Source organism: Lagenorhynchus albirostris, chromosome 11, assembly GCF_949774975.1.
Source record: "Lagenorhynchus albirostris chromosome 11, mLagAlb1.1, whole genome shotgun sequence".
Taxonomy (NCBI): Eukaryota; Metazoa; Chordata; class Mammalia; order Artiodactyla; family Delphinidae; genus Lagenorhynchus; species Lagenorhynchus albirostris.
In genome coordinates, this window is record NC_083105.1 from 61,916,273 (window position 1) to 61,938,788 (window position 22,516).

The window sequence follows — 22,516 nt, forward strand, 5'->3', positions numbered from 1 at the left end:
TTCTTATTTCACTGGTAGCCAGTAGGCCTAGTATATCCTTAAGGTGGCTGCAAATTCAATACCGCACATCTGTATAATTCTATATGCTCAGTGTTTTTATCACCTTATCTCATTTCTCTCCAACGGGTCTGTCATTGTACACAGAACACTCCACAGACTAGAAAGCTGAAATGTGCCTAAAATAGGGACTTGCCCAAGCCAGTTAGTAGCAGAGCTGGGTCAAGAACTACTCAGGCTTTCCACTTCATTGTGCGGATTCCTAGAAATATAATTCCATTCAGCCGTTTCCTGCATAAAGTTGAATTGCCTTCAGTTGAACAGTGAATTGTGAATCTCCTTTAGAATTGACATGAACTCCCCAGAGCAGAAACCAAGGGCTTCCCCTCTGTTACCCTTTCCCATCAGATTACAGCTTCATATAATTTCCACTTTGGAAAGCTTGTCAGTGATACCCATTCATTAGTTTACTGAACAAACTCTCATGAAGTTCTGAAAATAACTATTACTGCCTCTTATCTCTAGAAACATATTATCTGACATAGATATAAATTCAACCCAAGCTACTTCTACTCGCATTGAAACACCCCTTGAGGCCTTTTATTTTGCAGTTAATAAAAAAGAAAAGAGACCTATTCAGCATTTGGGCTGGGGCAAAAGGGGCTAGACATAGAATTTGAATGTATCTCATGGTTTTACCTTTTTCTACCTCTAATCTTTTGCCAAATTGAAAAGGCCAGCCTCCTTTTTAAAGAAGGTAGAGTTTCTCTGGTCCTTTCTTATACAATATAAGAAAGAAAGAGTATTTGCTAGATTTACCACAAACAACGAGGACTATGAGATAGTCAGTCAATGAATAGCAGAGAAAAAAAATCCAGCCTTGAAGCAGATATAGAAACACTCAGCTTTGTTTGGGGTAGGCAAAATGAACAAGGGCCATTACAATTTGTTTTTTGTTTTGTTTTCTTTTTAATATTTATTTATTTATTTTATTTTTGGCTGCATCGGGTCTTAGTTGTGGCATGTGGAATCTTTGTTGTGGCATGCAGGATCTTTTCGTTGCGGCATGCGGGCTTTTCGTTGCAGCGTGCAGGCTTCTCTCTAGTTGTGGCAAGCAGGCTCAGTAGTTGCGGTGCTCAGGCTCCAGAGCACATGGGTTCTGTAGTTGTGGCACATGGGCTCTGTAGTTGTGGCTCGAGTGCTCAGGAGTTGCGTCGCACGGGCTGTCACCCCACAGCATGTGGGATCTTAGTGCCCTGACCAGGGATCAAACCTGCGTCCCCTGCATTGGAAGGTGGATTCTTAACCACTGGACTGCCAGGAAAGTCCCTTGATTATAATCTAGATATCTGTTGGCATCTCTCCAGAACTTCTTGTCCCTGTTCTCTGAGAATTGTTGGAAGGGACATAAAAGTCCTATATTCCAACACCATATACAAAAATAAACTCAAAATGGATGAAAGACCGAAATGTGAGACTGGAAACTATAAAACTCCTAGAGGAAAACATAGGCAGAACACTCTTTGACATAAACCGCAGCTATATTTTTTTGATCCACCTCCTAGAGTAATGGAAATAAAAGCAAAAATAAACAAATGGGACCTAATTAAACTTAAAAGCTTTTGCACAACAATGGAAACCATAAACAAAACGAAAAGACAACCTACGGAATGGGAGAAAATACTTGCAAAAAATGCGACCAACAAGGAATTAATTTCCAAAATATACAAACAGCTCATATATCTCAATATCAAAAAAACCCAAACAACCCAACCAAAAATTGGGCAGAAGACTTAAATAGACATTTCTCCAAAGGAGACAGGCCAACAGGCATGTAAAAATGCTCAATATCTCTAATTACTGGAGAAATGCAAATCAAAACTACAATAAGGTATCACCTCACAGGGGTCAGAATGGCCATCATCTAAAAGTCTACAAATAATAAATGCTGGCAAGGGTGTGGAGAAAAGGGAAACTTCCTACACTGTTGGTGCGAATGTACAATAAATTGGTGCAGCCACTATGGAAAACAGTGTGGAGTTTCCTTAAAATAAAAATAAAGTTACCATATGATCCAGTAATCCCACTCCTGGACATATATCCAGAAAAGATGAAAACTCTAATTCGAAAAGATACATGCACCCAGTGTTCATAGCGCACTATTTACAACAGCCAAGACATGGAAGCAACCTAAATGTCCATCAACAGATGAATGCATAAAGAAAATGTGGAATATAAATACAGTGGAATATTACTCAGCAATAAAAAAGAATGAAATAATGCCATTTACAGCAACACGGATGGACCTAGAGATTATCATACTAAGTGAAGTAAGTCAGACAGAGAAAAACAAATATCATATATCACTTATCTGTGGAATCTAAAAAATGATACAAGTGAACTTATTTACAAAACAGAAATAGACTCACAGACATAGAAAACAAATTTATGGTTACCAAAGGGGAAAAAGGGGGAAGGGATAAACTGGGAGTTTGGGATTGACAGATATACACTACTGTATATAAAAAAATAAACAAGGACCTACTGTATAGCACAAGGAACTGTATTCAATATCATATAATAACTTATCATGAAAAAGAATCTGAAAAAAATATATATATACATATATATAAAAATGTATATATATAGTACTGAATCACTTTGCTGTACCCCTGAAACATTATAAATCAACTATACTTCAGTTAAAAAAAAAAGTGATGTGTACACACAGAAGAATATTACGTAGTCATAAAAAAGAAGGAAACTTCCAGTCATAAGATGAATAAGTTCTGGGGATCTAATGTACAGCTGATGACTATAGTTTAAAATATTGCACTATATACTTGAAAGCTGTGTGATGTAATGGATTACCTTATTGTGGTAATCATTTCACAATATACATATATATCAAATCATCATGTTGTATACCTTAAACTTACACAATGTTATACGTCAATATAATAATATATCTCAATAAATCTGGGAAAATGTATATTCAAAACTAATTCTTTAGAGAAAAAAAAAAGATAAACTATCAGTTAACCAAATCATAGTGTGAGGAGGGGCAGGTAAGTGAAAAAGCATAAGTGTGAAAAATAAGAGATGATATAAATAACCTCACTGATGCAAAGAATATGTACTCAATTCTGTGTAAGTAACAGAAAAACTCAATTAAATGGCAAATGCTCTATAAAAAGAAAGATTGTTAGAAGACATAGAAAATCCAAACCATGGATGGGGGAAGGAAAGACAAGAAAGTTTCAAAGAAATACCCTCCATTAAAAAAGATGAATAGGACTTCCCTGGTGGCACAGTGGTTAAGAATCCGCCTGCCGATGCAGGGGACATGGGTTCAAGCCCCGGTCCGGGAAGATCCCACATGCCACAGAGCAACTATGCCCGTGTGCCACAACTACTGAGCCTGTGCTCTAGAGCCCACGAGCCACAACTACTGAAGCCCGCGCACCTAGAGCCCGTGCTCCGCAACGAAGAGAAGCCACTGCAATGAGAAGCCTGTGCACCGCAACGAAGAGTAGCCCCCACTCACCACAGCTAGAGAAAAGCCTGCGCGGCAACGAAGACCCAACACAGCCAAACTTAAATAAATAAATAAATAAATTTATTTTAAAAAGAAAAAAAGATTAATAAATCCAAGCGCAGATGCATTTGTGGGTGACTCTGACTGGAACAATCAAAGCCAGCACCATTCTTAACAGGGAAACAATAGAAGTATTCCCAGTAAAGTCAGAAACTAGTTAAAGATGGCCACCGTCACCAGTATTAATGGATAGGGCGGGAATTAGCCAACAGACCTCGACGACAGAAAAAAATAAAATAGATAAATGATCAGGAAGGAATAGACTAAATTATATCATTGTAAACCTGGAAAACCTAAGGGAATCAACTGAAAACTATTGCAAACAAGAGGCATCAGAAAAGTGGCTGGGTGCAAGATTATTATGCAAAACTCAATAGCTTCCCTATAACACAGAGCACAACTGATGAGGTAACAGCATTAGAGAAAAGATTCCCATTACAGTCATAGCGAAGAGATGAAGAGATCAAGCAGAAAAGTAACATGCAAGAATATGAAAACTATTACTGAGTGGCACAAAAGAAGTCTTGAGTAAATTGAAAGGCACACGCTGCATCTGGTAGGAAAAACTCGATTTTATTAAAGCTGTTAATCCTCTTCTTATTCATCTATAAATTACAGGACATCACAATAAAATTACCAACAAGGTTTAGTTTTTTAATGGGCAAACAAAAATATCTAGGAAAACTCTGGGAAAAAAACAAACAAACCTGGGTCTCCAGTTAGATCCCTTTTCACGCCTTACCTGTTCGGGAAGGAAGTATTACACTGGGGGCCTCTTTCCCTGAAGAATGGCTGTGAAAAAGCCCCCAAATGGCTCCCTTGACAGGGACTCAACTCTGCAACCTCCTCCAGACCCAGCATCATTGCGGTGTGGCAGAGCCCCAGCTCCCTGGAGCCCACACCTTCCTGTAGCCACAACTGCAGGCAGCCTTGGGTCTGCAAGCAAAAAAACGTAAACACTGTGTTCCGGGGCTGTCACCCCTGAGCTGCACTTCAGAGCCCTGGGAGCTGCCAGACTTTCCTTACCACCTGCAAGCTCTGTCGTGTGTCTGAGAGACGCTGCTATGGGTTAAATTATGCCTCCGCCCAACCAACAGCAACAAAAAGATGTGTTGAAGTCCTAACTCCCAGGACCTCAGAATGGGACTTTATTTGGAAATAGGTGATCACTGCAGGTTGAATTAATTAAGATGAGGTTACACTGGAGTAGCAGAGGTCCCTAATCCAATATGACTGGTGTCCTTATAAAGTGACAGCCATGTGAAGACACGGAGAGACACAGGGAGAACACCACGTGAAGATGGAGGATTGGAGCGATGTGTCTCCAGTCCAGGGAATGACAAAGATGGATGGCAAACCACCAGAAGCTAGGAAGAGTCAAGGAAGGGTCCCCCTACAGGTTTTAGAGGGAGCACGACCCTGCAGATTTCTCCAGAATTGTAAGACGATAAATTTCTGTTTTAAGCCACCCAGTTTGTGGTACTTTGTCATAGCAGTCACAAGAAACAGATACAGACGTCTACAATTAGAATCTGTGCACTCCACACCCCTAGGGCCGGAGGCTGCTTACCCGCTGGAAGTGGCCTAGTGGAAAAGCCAAAAGAGTTTTAAACAGGGAATTCTGACTGGTCCAGCCAGGAGTGCAATGACCTCTCAGGGCAAGACATAGCTGCAGCACCCTCGTCCTTTCACATGCCTCCAACTTTGCCCTGAGGACGAGCTGGCTGGGGCTGGCTCCTCGTTAACTTTGGCCCCCTTCTGCAACAAGCCCGCCTACCCTGCACCCCTCTAGCTCTGCCGCTACTCAACACTAGTGACCACAGGGATGCTGGGGAGAGAATGGAGCCTCAGAGGGCCCCAGGCTAAGCTTCTGGATCTGCTCTGGCAGGCCAAGGGACCTAGAGCACTAAATCCTGGGGACAAGCTGGGGCATGTTATTTGCACTCCAAATTCTGGGGGCCACCCAGGTCACACATATGCCCCTCCCTCTATCTGTGTCTCCCCCACTTGCCCACCTGGCAAACTTCTACTCATTCTTCGCAAACCAGGTCACCTCGCCTCTTCCTCCAGCAGGGAAGTTAATCATACCCTCCTTTGTGCCATCCTGGACCTCCTGCATAACGTCCCTCTATTACAGTACGGGTCTTATCTCATTCTAGAAGGTTTGTGCAGTAGACTGATATCTCTTCACAGATAGGGACTGAGTTTTCATCTCTGATCCCCTAGTGCCTACCACTGCACCCCACGCCAGCGATGCTCTACGGCTTCCACGGAGCTTCCACGTGCATTAACCATTCCAACTGTGGATAGAATGTTAGGACGCTCTTGCTTACGCCAGGACAGACTTTCCCTCCTGGGATAATTTGATTTGTAGCTGGTGATCTCTCTCATTCAACAAAGAGCTCCCTGAGAGAGAAATGCTAGTTCTTTGCCCTCCTCCGGTCCTAACCCTGTTTACACAAAAGTCGCCTTCAGTAAATGCAACTTCAGTTGTTACTGTCCCGACACTTCCTATATTCAAGGAAGCACCCTGATAACCCCATTGGGTCTTTCTGGTGCTTTCTGACCCATGTATCTTCAGGGAACCAGGCAGTCCAATTTGTTTAATGCTATGTGATCTGCTGCACCCACACCACATTTTACGGTCTTAATTCCATTTATTATAGACATTGTGATATGGCTCTGTTTTTCTGAAAAACAGGTCACCTCTTACTCTAGTTATTTAGCCATCAGCCCTCTCCTAGCCGAAAAGGGTGGGGACTTTTTACATCTCTTTTCTCGTAATGGATAATAGTGCCTCCTGGAATAAGAATCAAAAACCTTAATAATGTTCATAGCCTTTGACCCAGCAAGTTCCACTTCTAGCAGGTAACCCTAGGAAAATGGCCAAAGATTTGCACAAAGGAAGGTTACAGAGCCACTCTTTATATGCAACAGGGAAGACCTCACTAGGGAACTCGGTACAATCTCTCCAAAGCAAACATGGGGGACATGGTTGGCCACAGAACGTCAACAGGCCGGAACCGAACGTAGCAGTGAAGTGGAGAAATGGCGAACTCTCTGCTCACCCAGCACTAACAGGGTCTGAGGCACCCCATGTCCTGAGGGGCTTAGGGATAGGCCAGACCCTGCAACAGCCTCTTGCCTCTCTAGACTTGGGGACGTCTCCCAAGCAGAAGCCCTCCAGTTCCCTGGTCTCCCAGCTATCTCCCAAGTCCTACCTGGGAAATTGTCTGGTTCGAGTATATCTCACAGGTTAAAGCCTAAAAGGATGGGTGGTCCATCCCTCCCAATCTGTAAGTGTCCCCCATACCCTGCCACACTATGAGTTACCACTCAACTCTCTCTGCTCCTTGGAGAGCCAGAAGTGTCCTTTCCTAAGTTTTTATTAGGAGTTTCTCTCTGCTGTCTCTCTGCCAGGCCTGGTTTTAAATGAACATAGAGAGCCCTTTTACCTCTCTCCCAGAGCAGTAAGTTAATCCAGTGCATCATATTGTTTACTGGTCGGATTCTTTGGGTTGCAAGTAACAAAAACACACTCAAACAAATTTCAACCAAAATGAGAAAGAAGAAAGGAAGGAAGAGAGGGGGAACAGGAACAGAGGGAGGGAGGGAGGGCGAGACAGTAAAGGAAAGGAAAAAATGGAAAAGAAAAGGAGAAAAAGAGAAAGCGGAAGAAGGGAGAAATCTAGGAATAAACGCCTTCAGGTATAGCAGGATCCAGGAGTACAAAATATAACGTTAGGGTCCTCTCGTGCTTTACCTTTATTCTTTGCTTTCTCAGTGTTGTGTTCATGCTCAGGCTGACTCTCCTTCCTCATGTAATAGCAAAGATGGCCATTAGCTGCTCTGAACTTACATCACCTTCCCAGCTAATGATTCCATCAGTGGTCACGTGGGGTAGGGGATCAGAGGTGTGGGGCTGGGGGGAGGGGGTCATCTTTTTTGCTAGTTCCAGGAAATATCTCAGGAAAGGCTCTGAGTAGCCTGGCTTGGGTAATGTGCTAAACCCTAAACTAATCACGGTGGCCAGAGGATCTTTGCACATACGTATGATATACATAAATATACATATTTATATTAATTTCTGAGCCTGCTTGGACAGCAAGGTGCAAAGGGGTCAACTTGGCAGCATCCTGGACTCTGGAATTCACGTTAGCCTAGACACTGATCGGGAACAGCACACTTTCTGAACTGCCACGTGAAGAAAATTCCGGCCCTTGCTATCCACCTGCTCAGCAGCCCCGGACTCTCGTTTCAGGATGGGCTTGGCCACCTTGTTGTTCTTGTAGGTCTTGGCACAGGCAAAGGGGGTCAGGCCCTGCCTGTGTCGGACATGCAGGCGGATATCAGGGTGGGAAATCAGCAGCTGAATGACGACGCCATGTTGGTTGCTGATGGCCACATGGACAGGCGCTCTTCCTTCTGCATCCTGTGCATTTACAGTGGCACCAAACTCCAGAAGACACTGTATCGTCTCTCCCAGCCCCCAGGAGGCTGCCAAATGCAAGGGGGTCTCTGCCCACCTCTGGCCTTTTCCTCTCCTTCTCCATCAGCACCACGCTGTCTGGGACTATTCAGCAGCCACTGCGAATAAGAAAGCAGACGATGGACTCGTTTGTTTTCATCAACGGCTCTGTGCAGCAGTGTCCGAAGGCACCCACTAGGTCCTGGGCCCCAGCACGTGGCATCACAACCACGCCTGACCAGAGTGGATGCGATGTCCCCCAGATTATGAGCCAGTGCGAGCCACAGTGGGGCGTTCCCCTGCTCATCTGGCCCAGACGTGTCAGCTCCTCGCGTGCGTGTGGGAGCCACGACAAGGGGAAGCTGATTTCTGACGTCCAGCTGAAGAGCCGTCTCCCCAGCCTGAGTCCTGACGTTTATGTCCGCCTGGTGCTCCAGGAGAAAGAGCACGCTCTTGCCGTCCCGCCGCTGCATGGCCGTGTGCAGCAAGGTCTGCCCGTCTGACATGGTGTCGTGGATGCAAGCCCCGGAGCCCAGCAGCTGGGCTGCGGTTGTGTGCGTGCCAGTCCCTAATGCCAGGCCCAGCACGGTGTGGTCTCGGGAATCCTTGAGGCTGAAGGCTGGAATAATTTGCAGGTTGTTGGTGGCATGAAGAGCATTAGCTTTTTGCCCCAGGATGACAGACACCACATCCGGATGATTACAGGCAATCGTCACGTGCAGTGGTGTCCGCAGGTAGACGCTGCTGTCCGCTGCGCGGGGCGAGGATGCAGGCTCCTTTGGTCAAGGCAGGGCCTCCTCCGTCTGTAGGTCCACCCTTGGTACTGGGGAGTGAAGTGGGCCTCATCTGAACTCCATGGACTAAGAATCAAAGGTGGTTCCCTGAAAACATGCTAGACAAAGAAGAAAGAAGGTCCTTTGCACTTGACCGGTCCTGTCCCAGTCTCCGTCTGTCCCCGTACATAGTCAAGCTCCCCAGGCTCTCCTGCATTTGGTCAGGAGTCAGCCTCACAGACTGACAAGTTCATGCTCAGTAAGCAGTTCGGGTCCTAAGTAGTCATCAGTCTCCTCCACGCAGCTCCTGACATCAGATCTGCGTCTACTCTTACAGCAAACAGCAACAGTGGCGAAGCAGGCAGATTCCTAGAGTTTGCCCCCAAGTCTGGTTTCACCCTGAGTGAAGCCCCTTCCCTTGCCTCTGAGGCAGAGATCACTGAGGCAGGCTGTGGACAGAGATGGGAACTCCGAGACCGCTCCGGGTGGCCGTGTAGCTTGCACCCGGCTCACGCTTCGCTTGCCAAGCCACGCCCTGACACAGGTCTGCGCCTGCCCAGAGGAAGGGGGGCCTGCTCACAACTCATAAGGCTCTTTACGGACTAACAGCTGCCTACCTGCAGCACAGGGACAGATAAGGGGAGACAGACTGCCCCAAGGTTGATCCAGGAAGCATTTCAAGGCTTGCAGTTTAGACCCGGGTCACCTGGCTTGAGTAACAGAATGATTGCCTTACGAGGTATTTTTGTTGTTTCTGGGTGTGCCATGCCCGGGGTCCAAAGGCAGCCAACCTGCAGTTCTGCACTCCTCCATTCTGGCAGACGTCTTCCTGCCCGCTGGCTGCCAACGTCACCAAACTCTGAGGGATGCTTCTCTGGGCACTGACACAAGAGGCCATGGGGAGCCACCTGGATGTACCCTGGTCTCATTTCTATCCCTTGGACTGCTTTCAGCTCCTTGGGGAATAAACCAACACGAAAGAACTCTGAACTGGATCCAAGTGGTCATTCCTGCCCAGCCTCAAACCCAGACCAAACTCCACAGTCAGCCAAGCTCATCAAAAAGCTGTGTGGCTCCTGCCCAAACGCTGAAAACAAGCAGGTGAGGCTTTCTGGAGGAGTTATGGGCACACCAGGAAAGCCATTCATTATATTCTGAGCACATTACAAGTGACTTACACCCATTAACTCATCAAATTCCACAACAGACCCACCTCAATATCTTCTTTTTAAAAAGAGAAAACTGAGGTTGAACAATTTGCCCACAGTTACAGAACTGCCAGCTAACCGAGGGACCCCATGCCGCCACTCTCCAAGTCTTTCCTTTGCTTGGGGGGAGTTCTATCAGGGCTTCCCACCCCATATACTGAGATGTGCCTCCCCCATAGCATCTGACTGTGGGGTAACCCTGTGAAGAATGGGCGAGGTGACCTGGCACCTCCAGGACGTTCCCTGGGCTCCTACTCTCTGGTACCGAAGGCAAGAGGTGCATGAGTCCCAGCTCCAGTGCTTCCCTCCTCTGAGAGGGCTCAGAGGAGCTGCTCACGTGGGCAGCAGGCTAAGGCTCCCATTCAGACGTGGCTTCCTCGCCATGGGAGTTAAAAGATGAGGGTCATATCAGCTCTGAGGTTCTCTGACTCCCCAGGTAGGATTGTTTCCACTGTTGTGCTCCAGGTTCTATAGAAAATTCTAGTTTTTGTACACTCAAAGCAAAATCTGAATGTCCTTAGAGGAGGTCTGGGTCGCTTTGGACTGGTGCCCCCTATCCTTCCCTTGGCTCCACAACAGCCCACTGAGTTATCTCACATAACAGATACCAGGATAGGATGGACCCCGTGAGCAGTATAAGCTCCAGCTCAGTGGTGTCAGTGGTGGGGACTTCCCTGGTGGTCCAGCAGCTAAGACTGCGCTCCAATGCAGAGGGCCAGGTTCGATCCCTAGTCAGGGAACTAGATCCCACATGCCGCAACTAAGAGTTCGCATGCCACAACGAAAGATCCGCATATCGCAACTAAAGATCCTACATGTAGCAATGAAGATCCTGCACGTGGCAATGAAGATCTCACACGTGGCAACAAACATCCCACGTGCCGCAAGTAAGACCCAGCGCAGCCAAATAAACAAACATTAAAAAAAAAAAAAAAACCAGTGTCAGTGGTGGCCCAGGTTCTGTCATCCCTTTGCTCCACCTTGTCACTGTGTGGGCTTTGTTCTCAGATAGGCTTTTAAGAGGCTGTCTTATTCTTGTATCTGTTTCATTCAAAGGAATGGAAAGCTTTCCCGCAGGCCCCCAGTAGACACACTTCTTTGCCCATCACCGGCAAGGAGATCACCGTATTGAGCTAATGGCCAAGGGACCAAAAATGCCAGGAGGTCAAATACCCTGACCACTACTGCCTTCAAATTCAGCACCTGGGGCTTCCCTGGTGGCACAGTGGTTAAGAATCCGCCTGTCAACGCAGGGGACACGGGTTCAAGCCCTGGTCCTGGAAGATCCCACATGCCGCGGAGCAACTAAGCCCGTGCGCCACAACTACTGAGCCTGCGCTTTAGAGCCCACGAGCCACAACTACTGAGGCCCGCGCCCCTAGAGCCCGTGCTCCGCGACGAGACAAGCCCCGGCAACGAGAAGCCCGCGCACCGCAACAAAGAGTCAATGCAGCCAAAAATAAATAAATAAAATTAATTAATTAAAAAAAAAATTCAGCACCTGTGGGCTCCTCAGGGTACTGAACGCCAGGACAGGATAACACATTACAGAGCCCATCAGTGTCCTAAGTCTGTCTCCAGCTCCCCACAGTGGGGCTCCTCCTTCTATTCGCGAGGCATCCTTGTTTTGTACCTGGTAAGTCACTTGGTAGTTTGGCAAGCCTGGTATAGTTTTCCGTAAACCTCGTGTAACTGCTGAACCCCATGATATCTTAAGTCTTGATAATTAGTAAGTGGGGCCAATTACCTTTTCAAAGTTTAAGCTCATCCCTCGTTATGACAATGTAATGCTGTCCCATCTTACTGCAGCCTGGAGGACTGTACTTATATCAAGGCACCACCTCAGGTCTGTCTTTTCCTGGTAGTGTAAGATATAAAGGAGTTCATTCATGCTCCTCTGAGGTCCTGTTGAAAAAAATTATGTGATATAAACAGACTAGATAATCCACATCTCCAGTCATCTTTTCCATGGAGTGAATAAAGGGATCAGAGATGTCCTGGGGCATCTCTTCAAATTGATAAAATTCCATAAGTAAGTAAGAATGTGGGTTTTTTCCTCACCAACTATAGGTGTTTCTTAGTACCACTCCTCACCCAATACCACCAACTCCCTGTCTGGCAGTGGGTCCCATCTGTGAGAAGACCTGTACCCATTCCCATGTGCTGGACTGTTTTTTCCCACTACTACATGGGGGGTGGGCTGAGGTTGTAGGTCTTGCTGATAATTAGCAGCTCTTTAGAGAGCCATAAATCCATGATTTCAAACAATAGAATCTATCTTAATCTGCTCTCAGCAAACACAACTCACATTCCATTCGTGGAGAAAGAAAAGGTAGCTTAGGGCTTCCCCTTCAGTCTCTCCTCCTGGTCACTGGCTGTTTAGAAATCCCCAAGATCAAAGCCCTCTGGATCTATGCAGATCCAGGTCAAACAAACCCAGGAGAGGGCAGAGGAGCAGTCCTTGGTTCTGTGTGGCCTCTGCCCACTCTACCCACCACACCTGTGGGGAAGGACCACTCTGTACTTACATGATGCCTTTGGAGGGTGCCAACTTATTTTTTTTTTTTTTTTGAGAGTGCCAACATTTTTTAAAGGCTGGATTTAAAATCAGACAGAGATTCAACCCAGGTCTCACTCCAAAACCGTTTTCACTTTGCCAAAATCCTATGCTGTTCATAGGTCTGTCTGCCTAGAAAACCCAAGAGAGTCCACTGGAAATCTATCAGAGGCACAAAGAGCGCTCAGTAAGTTAATTGCTTTTAAAATAACTTTAACCACTTCAGACAATATAATGAAAAAAGTTGGACTTCCCTGGTGGTCCAGTGGTTAAGACTCCAGGCTTCCACTGCAGGGGGCACGGGTTCGATCCCTGGTCAGGGAAGTTCCACATGCCACATGGTGTGGCAAAAAAAAAAAAAAGAAAAGAAAAGAAAAAAGCTACTATTTAAGGTACTTGCTAAAATCAGGGTGACTCCTTCTCTGGGCTATGTTTCTAGAAAGAATCAAAAGAAATTGCTAACAGTGGCTGCTTCTGGGGAGGAAAACTAGGTGACCAGGGATAGGAGTAGTTCACTATACTTAGGAACTTTTGATCATTGTGCCATACGCACGTTACCTATTGAAAATAAATAAATAAGATTCCATGGGAATTAAGAAGCAGTGAGGCAAAAACTTCAGGACACTAAGGGGACATTAAAAATCAGGACATTAGACCTGCCATTGAGTTATTCCATCACCTCTCCTTTACTGTCAATCTTAAACAATATTAAACAACACTCCAGTGCCATCATATATATTTCAACCTTCTGTAAGGAAATGTATCGTCTGTTCAAATACCTAAGAAGATAGGAACCTCCTCTCTTATTTTTTAGATAGATAACAGAGGTTTTGCAGTTAGCTGGGGGAGAGTTTGCTCTGGTGGAGAGTTTATTCTTATATTTTTGTCAGGTTGAGATAAGATTACCTTTGTTTCAGAAGGTTCAATGTGCATATCTCTTTCTTTTTTAAAAAAAGTTATTAACAATAATATATCATCGGGCTTCCCTGGTGGCGCAGTGGTTGAGTCCACTTGCCGATGCAGGGGACACGGGTTCGTGCCCCGGTCTGGGAAGGTCCCACATGCCGCGGAGCGGCTGGGCCCGTGAGCCATGGCCGCTGAGCCTGCACGTCCGGAGCCTGTGCTCCGCAGCGGGAGAGGCCACAACAGTGAGAGGCCCGCATACCATCAAAAATTAAATAAATAATATATCATCATTTTCAGCAGAAAGAGTTCTCATAGCAAAATCTTGCAAGCATGTAGATGTTCTTCACAATTATTAAATTTCTCTTTTTTAAAAAGTACACACAGATCCTGGGTATCTTGAGTGCTTTTAAGAAGAAAATCGTGTGTAATTTAAGTAGAAGTGTCCTTAGTCATAATGCACCTTTCCCACGTTTCCCAAGAGAGTAAACAATTATTCATTGTATGATATAAGGAGGCTTCAGTTATATAAAAGAAAAATGGGGGAATTACCTGGTGGTCCAGTGGTTAGCACTCTGTTCTTTCACTGATGAGGGCCTGGGTTCGATCCCTGGTTGGGGAACTAAGATCCCGCAAACTGTGCAGCGAGGCCAAAAAAAATTAATAGGAAAAAAGCATGGACATGGGGTCCACATCTTTTCTTTTACCTCAGGCTCCAATATGGCTCAGCAGAGCACTACTCTTTGTTTTAAATTGTTCATATTTTGTTCATCATCGATATCTTTTGCACTAATTTTGATGTTTTTAAATATTACATTATATACTACTTGATTACTGAGTTTTTGGTGCCCCCTTCAATTTTAAACCCAAAGCACTTGCCTCGCTTTAGAGTCCTGGCTCTGCCCTGTCCTAATCCTTTTTACGTTTATCAACCTCCCTTCCTAGGTTAAGGGTGTCCTGAGGAGAAGGAAGTAGATTGTTTACTTTGGTGTCTCTGGTCCTACTCAACACCTAGCACAGAGCTAAAGCATGGTGGGCTAACATGGTATTGTTGAAGGTAGCAAGGGAAGAAGGACAACAGCTAGTGATAACGACTGACATCCTAACATTTATTGTGTGCTTATTGTATACCAGGCACTGGGTTAAACGTTTTACTTATTTAATGTAACAACTCAACAGTAAAAATAATATTATACCTTTTTACGGATGAGGAAGTTGAGGCCCGCAGAGCAGAGTGAACTGTGATGCATGACTGATTACGGCAGAACTTGGAACCGCTCTGCTTGGGCTCCTAAAACATTTCTCACTTTGATGGTTTCTCTTCAGAGCACGGGAATGAGATGAGAAAGAGGAAGGGGGAAATAGGGGGAGAAAAGAGATAAACGGATGTAACAGAGGACCTGAACTATGCCATTTTCGCATCAGTTCTCAGCTCCACCTGCACAACCACCCCTAAGGCATCATTAGTCCTTACAGATAAGAAACTGAGACTAAAGATGTTCAAGGGACGTGTTAGGTTCCTTCCGCTGGTCAGGCACCTGCAGAGGGTGGGGGAGGGGTACAGTCTGGGGCAGGGTGGGTGGGCCTGCCCTCCCTCCTGACCTCCCTGGGGTGCTCGTGGCAGCTTCTCGGTCAAACTTTCCCTCCCAAGTGAAGCCAGCACCTCCTCCTGGTGGGCAGGTCTCCTGCATTCTGCCCCACCCGGAGGTGGGCATCCCCTCGCCAGGGACCACAGGCATAAGGGAGAGACTCAATAAAGGCCAAGGCTGATGTCAATAGCCTCCCAGAGCTGTTCTTGTCTCGCTTGCTTCCACCGATCTGCTCCCCACCACACTTCCTGCCTTTCTGGGGGAAAACCCCTGAAGTACACTGCTGTGAAAAGCGAAATTTCAGAACACCCAAAAACAGAAACTAAAATGGCAAGAAATAAGAATAAGATTCTGAGAAAAGAAAAAAAAAGAAAGAAAGAAAGAAATTCACAGGACTTCTTGAGGAGTGGGGAATCCAAGCCTGCCTTGCAGAAGAGTTTAATGATGGAAAGTTTCGGTCATGAGTAGGCACAGATGATTTCCAGAGAGGAGTGAATGAAATGTATCTTTCACTGTATACCTTTTGCTAGTGCTTGAATTTTTTTTAACCAAGTGCCTTTATAATGTTTTCAATTAAAGAAAACTATTTTTTAAGTGGCCTGCCATGCAGTCATTCTGTGTGGCTCGCCTCCAGTCCTTCCTGCGAGGACAGAACAGCTCAGTCATGGGACTTCCCTGGTGACGCAGTGGTTAAGAATCTGCCTGCCAAAGCAGGGGACACGGGTTCGAGCTCTGGTCCAGGAAGATCCCACAGGCTGCGGAACAACTAAGGCCGTGCGCCACAACTACTGAGCCCACGTGTTACAACTACTGAAGCCCGCGCACCTAAAGCCCATGCTCCACAACAAAGACAAGCCACCTCAATGAGAAGCCCGTGCACCACAATCAAGAGTGGCCCCTGCTCACCACAACTAGAGAAAGCCTGTGTGCAACAACAAGGACCCAACACAGCCAAAAATTAATTAATTGTTTTAAAAAAGAACAGCTCAGTCAGTGTGGTCACACATCCTGTGGACTACATGCACCTCCAAATCAGGCAGCTCATTGTTCTGAGGACTCAAAGTCATGTTTAAAATCAGAGTCAGGTAAAGTAAAACTGAATGAGTAATTTGCTTCCAGAAGTGGAACACACAACACAGACCAATGCTGCTTCCTTGGGCATCAGCCTCTCAGGGACTCCGGGATGGGGTTAACAGTCATGACTCTGTCCTGGGGAAGAACTGAGGCTGTGAGTCCAGACGAGCCCATCACCCTCAGGTCAGGCTGGGTCCTGACTAAGGCTCAAGGGTCAGATCAAGAGGAAGGGTGGTGCAAAGACTATAGGGTCAGACGCGCACAGGAGTGTCGAGCCCCCGGAAAGAGAGAAATGAAGGGCAGCATCCCACAGTCTTCAACAGGAAATGCCCTTATTCTGAGAAAAATAGCTGTGGAATCAGGCAAGTGACAAGGGTGGCAGCTGGAGCAGTGGGAACGAGAATGAACCCTGAGGGTCTGTAAAGGAACCAAAACGGATGATCAAGGCAAACTCTGTAGAAAGTCTCTGTTTAGGGATTAAACCCCGGACAGAGTCTCTAATGTGAAAGGAAGGGAGTTGGGGGGGGGGGGAGGTGGGATTACTCAGATGCTTGGTGTTAGGGGAGGAGATAGGTGACCAGGCTGAGAGTGAGTTGATGCCTCCATTTTCTACCCCTTTGGGAATGTCCATCCTTCACCTGCTTCCTGATCTAGTGTGGCTAGACAAGATCTTCTTCTCCATGCCCCACTGGCCTCCTCTCTCCAGAATCCATCACTGGAATAACTCTGGCCTCCTTCTGAATAGCTCAATTCTACCCTGGGGTCCCAGATTAGAAAACAAGGTTACTTCTCTCCATCCAACTGTTAATCCCCAGTAGCTTCCCCTGCCCTTCCCAGTTCATGTCACAACTGCCTTCTTGCTCAGATCTACCCACCCACGCCCCTGCTCCCAGGTCTTACAGACTTAGAAACACAAACGCCTTTAAATATCAAAACAGAAGAAAACCAGAATTGGTGGTCGAACTTTCTATGCCAGAAAATTTCCAAATTATCAGCTATTTGGAGGGGTCCTTCTCTATTACTGAGACAAGGACCCAAAAGGTTACATCACAGAACCTTAGAGCTGGATTGAACCGGTGAGCAGCCCGAGGGGGATGATTCAGAGCGTGGCTGTAGGAACTGAACTTACTTATTTGGATTCTGTCTCTACTCGTTCAGTGGTTCTCAAAGTCGAGTATGCACCAGAATCACCCGGAGGGCTTTTAAAGATAAAATTGCTGGGCCCCATCCCCAGAGTTTCGGATTATTTAGGTCTGGGGTGGGGCCCAAGAATCTTCATTTCTCACAAATTATCCGATGACGCTGACGCTGCTGGTCAAGGAACCACACTTTTGAGGAGCACTTGCTAGCTGTGTTATCAGCCGCCTCCCATGTATATTCCGGACAATAATTGTAGGTATTTGCTAGGGCTGGGATTTACCTGAGACCTGGCACATGAAGGCTTTTTTTAGCATTGTTCGGGGCACACAGCAAATTCCCTGCCCTCACTGTTGTATGGAAGGGAGGAGTCATTTGCTAGGGACCACCCCGGCGATGAGAAGCAAACCTGGGACGGAGCCCAGGGGCGCCTCTCTGCCCGGCTCTGAGCGCTCCGGCAGCCCCTCAGCCCGCGCGCCACACGCTGCGGTTCCATAAACAAGCTGCTTCCGCCGCCGGCGGCTCGGCTAATGCCTGTCGTCTCTGGGGTGGCTAGGACACTCCAATCTTTACCGGCGCTGAGAACCTGGCCACGGAGGCTGCCCCCCGGGGTTTGCTGAGATCCGGAGAAGCTGGAGCAGCCGGGCTCCCAGCAGCGGCGGCGGCGGCGGGCTGGGTGCAGAAGGCCGGGGGCGACCTCGGGGCAGCCGGGCGTTCCGCAGCGCGCTGCAGCGCTCGGGGGCGCGGCGGATGGCCGCCTGCACCTGGCCCGGGAGAGGCGGGGAGGACGCGCCCCAGCGGCAGTGCAGGGCCCGCCCCGGCCCCGCCCTCCAGGACTTCCCGTCGGGAAACCCGCGACCTGCACGGCCGCGCGGCTGTGGCTCTTCCTGGGCGCGACAGGTAAGCGGCAGAAGCAGCCCGCGACCCTCCCCTGGACTTGGAACCCAGAGCTCTCTTGCTTCTCGCGACTTCCCGCCAGTCGAGCTCGCTTCTGCCAAGTCCTTGCTCACCACCTCCCCCCTCCGCCCACCTTCTACTCCTCCTGTTCTTCCTCGCCACCCCCCGACAGTAAAATGAAGGGGCAGGACCGGGCTGGTCCATCTGTCGTGGTGGCCTCTAGCTCCTCCCTCGGTAGGACCCCCTCTACCTTTGCGCCTTCCTGAAAGGACGAAAGAAAAGCTCAGGTCTCTGGGACCTGGAGGGGTAGGATGAAGAGGGACTAGACAGCGCACTCTCTCGGGACCCTGTGGCCTCTGCCCTTCACCCACCCATCCCCCCGCACCCCTTCTGTGCCCCATCTCCCCACGTTGGGCCACCCCCTGTTCTCCGCTACAGAAAAGCTTTCAGAGAGGTTTCCTCCCGCCGGTGCCACGCTGCTCCTGAGCGAAGGGGCTAGCGGTGAGAAGCCTCCCGGTGGGCGTAGGGCCTCAGATGTTCTTCCTCTGGAGGCTTGGGCCTCTGGGGGGCGGGAGCTGTGTACACGGTATTGTGGGGAGGGAGTCTGATGGGTGTTCATGATTGTGACTGTCACCAACTTCCTGATTCCCTGTCACTTGTTCCAAACCCCAGGCTAACCGAAAGGAGAAATAGTTTGTTACTTGCCTCCAGAGCCAGTCATCCCAGACCCTGTCATCCCAGACCCTGACCTCGGCAGCGGGTAGGACAGGGCTCTCCTGTGTGTATGGGGGTGGAGGGAGGGTGTCAATTTGCCAGCAAAGCGCAGAACAGACCCCGCTATTAGCCAACCACCCATTGCAACATTCACAGGGAGGATTTTAATGCTGCCCTCTCAGTGCACTGCCAGACCCACAAATGCAGTTTACAGACACTGCATGAAGTTAACAACTCTGGACACACCAAGGAACCTGGGGCTCATTTTGCCAGAGATGTGTGTGCACTACCCCCGCCTCATTCTCCTCTCCTACGATGAGCTGTGTCTCTGTCCATCACAGGAAGGGTGAAAAGATTAGACAGGCAAATGCGTGTGATAATACAAGCTAATGTGAGGGGTTTGAAATATACTTTAGTTCAAATTATCCAGCAGAAGCCAGTATCATTGCAGGTGCTTCCCTAGCTCCTGTTTCTCAACAATGACATTCACTTTAGGCACCCAGAGGTAACAAGAGAAAACTACTTTCAGGGGCACCAGGGCAGTAAGCAGGGCAGGTCTGTCAAAGGAACCATGAAGGATACTGGGCTGCCTGAGATGGCCTCATCCTTGGTAATCACTAACCACAGTTAGCAGAACAGCTGATTCCTACCCACAGCAGAACGGAAGAACTCACACCTGAAAAGGGGAAGTCCTGAGGAATGTCAAATGCCCTCTGAGATCAAAAACATCTTAGTCCAAATTCAGTTGGGAGAAAACTGAACAGGAGATGTGACCATGGGCTTAGCCCATGTAGCCATTGTCTAGAACAGAAATTAGGAATCAGAGGGGCAGCTCACCCTAGGGCAGAGGCAGTGGGTATAATGGAGGCAGAGAGCTGGCTCAGCTGTGTCACCAATTTAGCTGTCTAGCCTTGGCCAGATCACATAAACACTCCCTGGGTGGGAGCAAATGACAAGGAGTATATGAAAATGCTTTGGCAACGCTCCAAGTGCAACGCAGCACTTGGTGTCATGGTTAAGACAGTGGGCTTTGGAAAGACATGTGCTTGGGAGCAAATTCTGCCTCTGCCACTTCCTAGCTCTGTGACCTTGGTGAGGTTACTAAACCTCCCTGTGCTTCAGTTTCCTTATGTGTAAAATGGAAAAGACAACTGTTTGATGATATGGTAAGTAGTAATATTAAAAATGGCGGTGGTATTGTCCTGAACCTCCTCTGGCTCCATGGATGTGTTCTGACATCTCCAGCCCTAGAAGTGAAGCTGAAGGCCAAAGTGGCTTTCTGTGTACCAGAGGGACCCAGTGACTGTGCCAAAGATTTGGGCGAACCTGGCTCCTCCTACACCCCTCTGCCCCTCTCTGGGAAGGCCCAAAATGCCCTTTCTTTTGATGGGAATGAGAGTGAGGGTTTGAATAAATGGGAGGTCAAGTGCAGGGCACTGCCTGTCACTGTGTTGAGCTCAAAGCTGTAATTGTGCTGTGTAAAAGGCTTGCCCAGTGAACAAGGATGGGCTCAGTCTGGGGAGGAAAAGGACTGTTATAAGACTCTTTTGTGGCACCTGAGAGCCCTGGGAGGTCAGGTTATTCTCCTGTGCCCTGTGCAACCTGGTCCTGAGCCCTAGGTAGAGATTTGAAGAAAGGAGGAAACCCAATCCTCACCCTCAGCTCTGCATACGATAGAAAACAAAGAACAAACAGATCAGGGCAGTGGAATTAACAACCAAATACCTCAGGACAGAGGGATGCTGCAGGGATTAGAAAGCTGGGTGAACTGGTAGGGAAAAGCGTACAAGAGGCAAAAGATTGGGGGCGAGGAGTTAAGGATTGGGAAGAAGAAAGAAAACAGAATCTATGTGGCGCAACGTCTAGACTTGTTGGTTCTCCCTCCCCACTAAAAATCTAGTGAGGAAGTCCCACGTGGGGCAACATGGGCAGTGAAACTTGGAAACAAATACACCCAGATACTGAGGGCAGTAAGATGCACCTTAGTCTAAGAAGGCTCCTCGGAGGAGGGGAGTTTCAGGTAAGAATTGAGAGAAAGGGAACATGGCTAGCTTAGCAAGAATATAAGGGAAACACTTTGAAGAGGAAAAGATAGACGGTGAGGGTGAGTAGCAAACAGGAAGCAGACTGCCCAGGCCATGTTTCTGCTACAATCAAATGGCACTAAAGCAATATGAATATGGCTCTTCTGATTGTGAAAGAGAGGCCTGAGGCAGAGGACGCTGACAGGCAGTGTCTGCTGATTCTCCAGATATTGGGCGATAAGAGCACAGTCTCAGATGACGGTTTTGAAAAGTGGAGAGGAAGAGAAGGATCTGGGAGGCAGAGAATGAATCAGCAGGACTTGGGCATGGGCATTGAGTGAACCTGATGTTGAAAACTGTTTAGAAACTCCGTGCCTGGGAGTAGAGCAGGGCCAAGAGTTGTTTCCAGGATCTCGACACTACTGGCAGCAGTGGGGAAACTGGGAAGGCTGGCTAGCTTAGGGGCAGGGCACAGACACTGAGTTCAGGGTGTGGCACGTTGAGTATCCAGTGGCCCTAGGCAGAAGTCCTACTGCCAGGAGCACCCTGTGCGGTGAGGACAGAAGGGAAAACTTCGGTTCTGTCCTCACCATCACCTGCCCCCCAATCTGGAGACCAGCGCAAGCCTGCAGGAATACCCCTCCTGTTAAACTCCCCCACCCGTTCCCCTTCCTCTGACAATCAAAGGATGATAAGACTCAATCCAAGTTCTTTTTTTTGCCTTCTCTCAAACACAGCCTGATTGTCACCAGGGTTCCTAGATAATTAGGGAATCCCAGCTCATACCCACCTGTGGTCCTCCTTTATCCCTGGATTCCAAGGAGTCTCAAGGCTCAGTTTGAGATAGTTGTACATCCCTGCCTCACCTGGCAGGGCCTGGAGGTCCTCCATCCAGTAACAAAAACCTGTGAGCTGTTGAACTTCCTGCTTGGTCACATATTATTTTGATTTTCAGTGACTTTTACAAACTTGGAATAAATCAAGAAATATTTACTGAGCACCTACTATATGCCAAGGATATTCTAGGTGTACAGTGTGAGTAAAGTTGGGTTGGGTTTTTCAATGGAAAAATCTGTTTGGGTAACTAAAGCTTAAAATGCTATGCAAACAAAACATAAACCTGCATCTACCAGGGAGAAAACCTGACAGACCAGCTACTGAAATAACTTTCAGTGCATCTTTCTGGGAAAATAACCACGTACTGCAGCTTTAGTCTTGGGGGAAAGCTGAAGTGTCTTCAAAGTGTAATTATGGAGAAAAGTGAAAACCTCCCAGCATTCTGTAATTCAAAGGGTCAGAGGTGGGAGGAGGAGTTCGGACCAGATAGTTTGCTACTTTGTTCACAGCATGAGAACAGAGGAAGTGAAATGTAGGCAGGGTTTGATGTCCAGAAAGTGCTGGCAGGGAAGAAACTGAGAATCGTTTGTCCAAAACAGCCTCTTGGCTCCCTCCCCCCAACCAGTAGCTTGAAATTGACCTGTCGTTCACCCACCCCCAGCGTGGTGTTAGCTCCTCCACACACATGCTCCCAGTGAGAGCGGCAACAGTCATCACTTTTCAAAGAATAAACCTGTAAT

General features: G+C 47.6%; 2 protein-coding genes and 1 pseudogene across 8 annotated transcripts in view; 1 reads left to right on the forward strand and 2 right to left on the reverse strand.

The window, feature by feature from the left end:
- The window catches only part of SLC4A8 (solute carrier family 4 member 8), a 100,454-nt gene extending 82,507 nt beyond the window's left edge, over positions 1-17,947 (reverse strand). For all 4 annotated transcript variants that reach the window (XM_060166196.1, XM_060166194.1, XM_060166197.1 and 1 more), the window contains exons 1-4: positions 17,878-17,947; positions 14,701-14,824; positions 14,057-14,141; positions 11,792-11,949 (exon numbers count right to left, since the gene is read on the reverse strand). The gene's annotated coding sequence lies outside the window, so the exon portion shown is untranslated. The remainder of the gene's footprint in view (positions 1-11,791; positions 11,950-14,056; positions 14,142-14,700; positions 14,825-17,877) is intronic.
- LOC132529202 (rabankyrin-5-like) lies at positions 5,396-10,136 on the reverse strand (annotated as a pseudogene).
- GALNT6 (polypeptide N-acetylgalactosaminyltransferase 6) overlaps positions 17,527-22,516 on the forward strand; it is a 35,422-nt gene continuing 30,432 nt past the window's right edge. The window contains exon 1 of one of the 4 annotated variants that reach the window (XM_060166201.1): positions 17,527-17,559. The gene's annotated coding sequence lies outside the window, so the exon portion shown is untranslated. Of the gene's footprint in view, positions 17,560-18,148; positions 18,205-22,516 lie in introns of those variants that run through there. The other 3 variants (XM_060166199.1, XM_060166200.1, XM_060166198.1) reach the window with 3 other exon arrangements.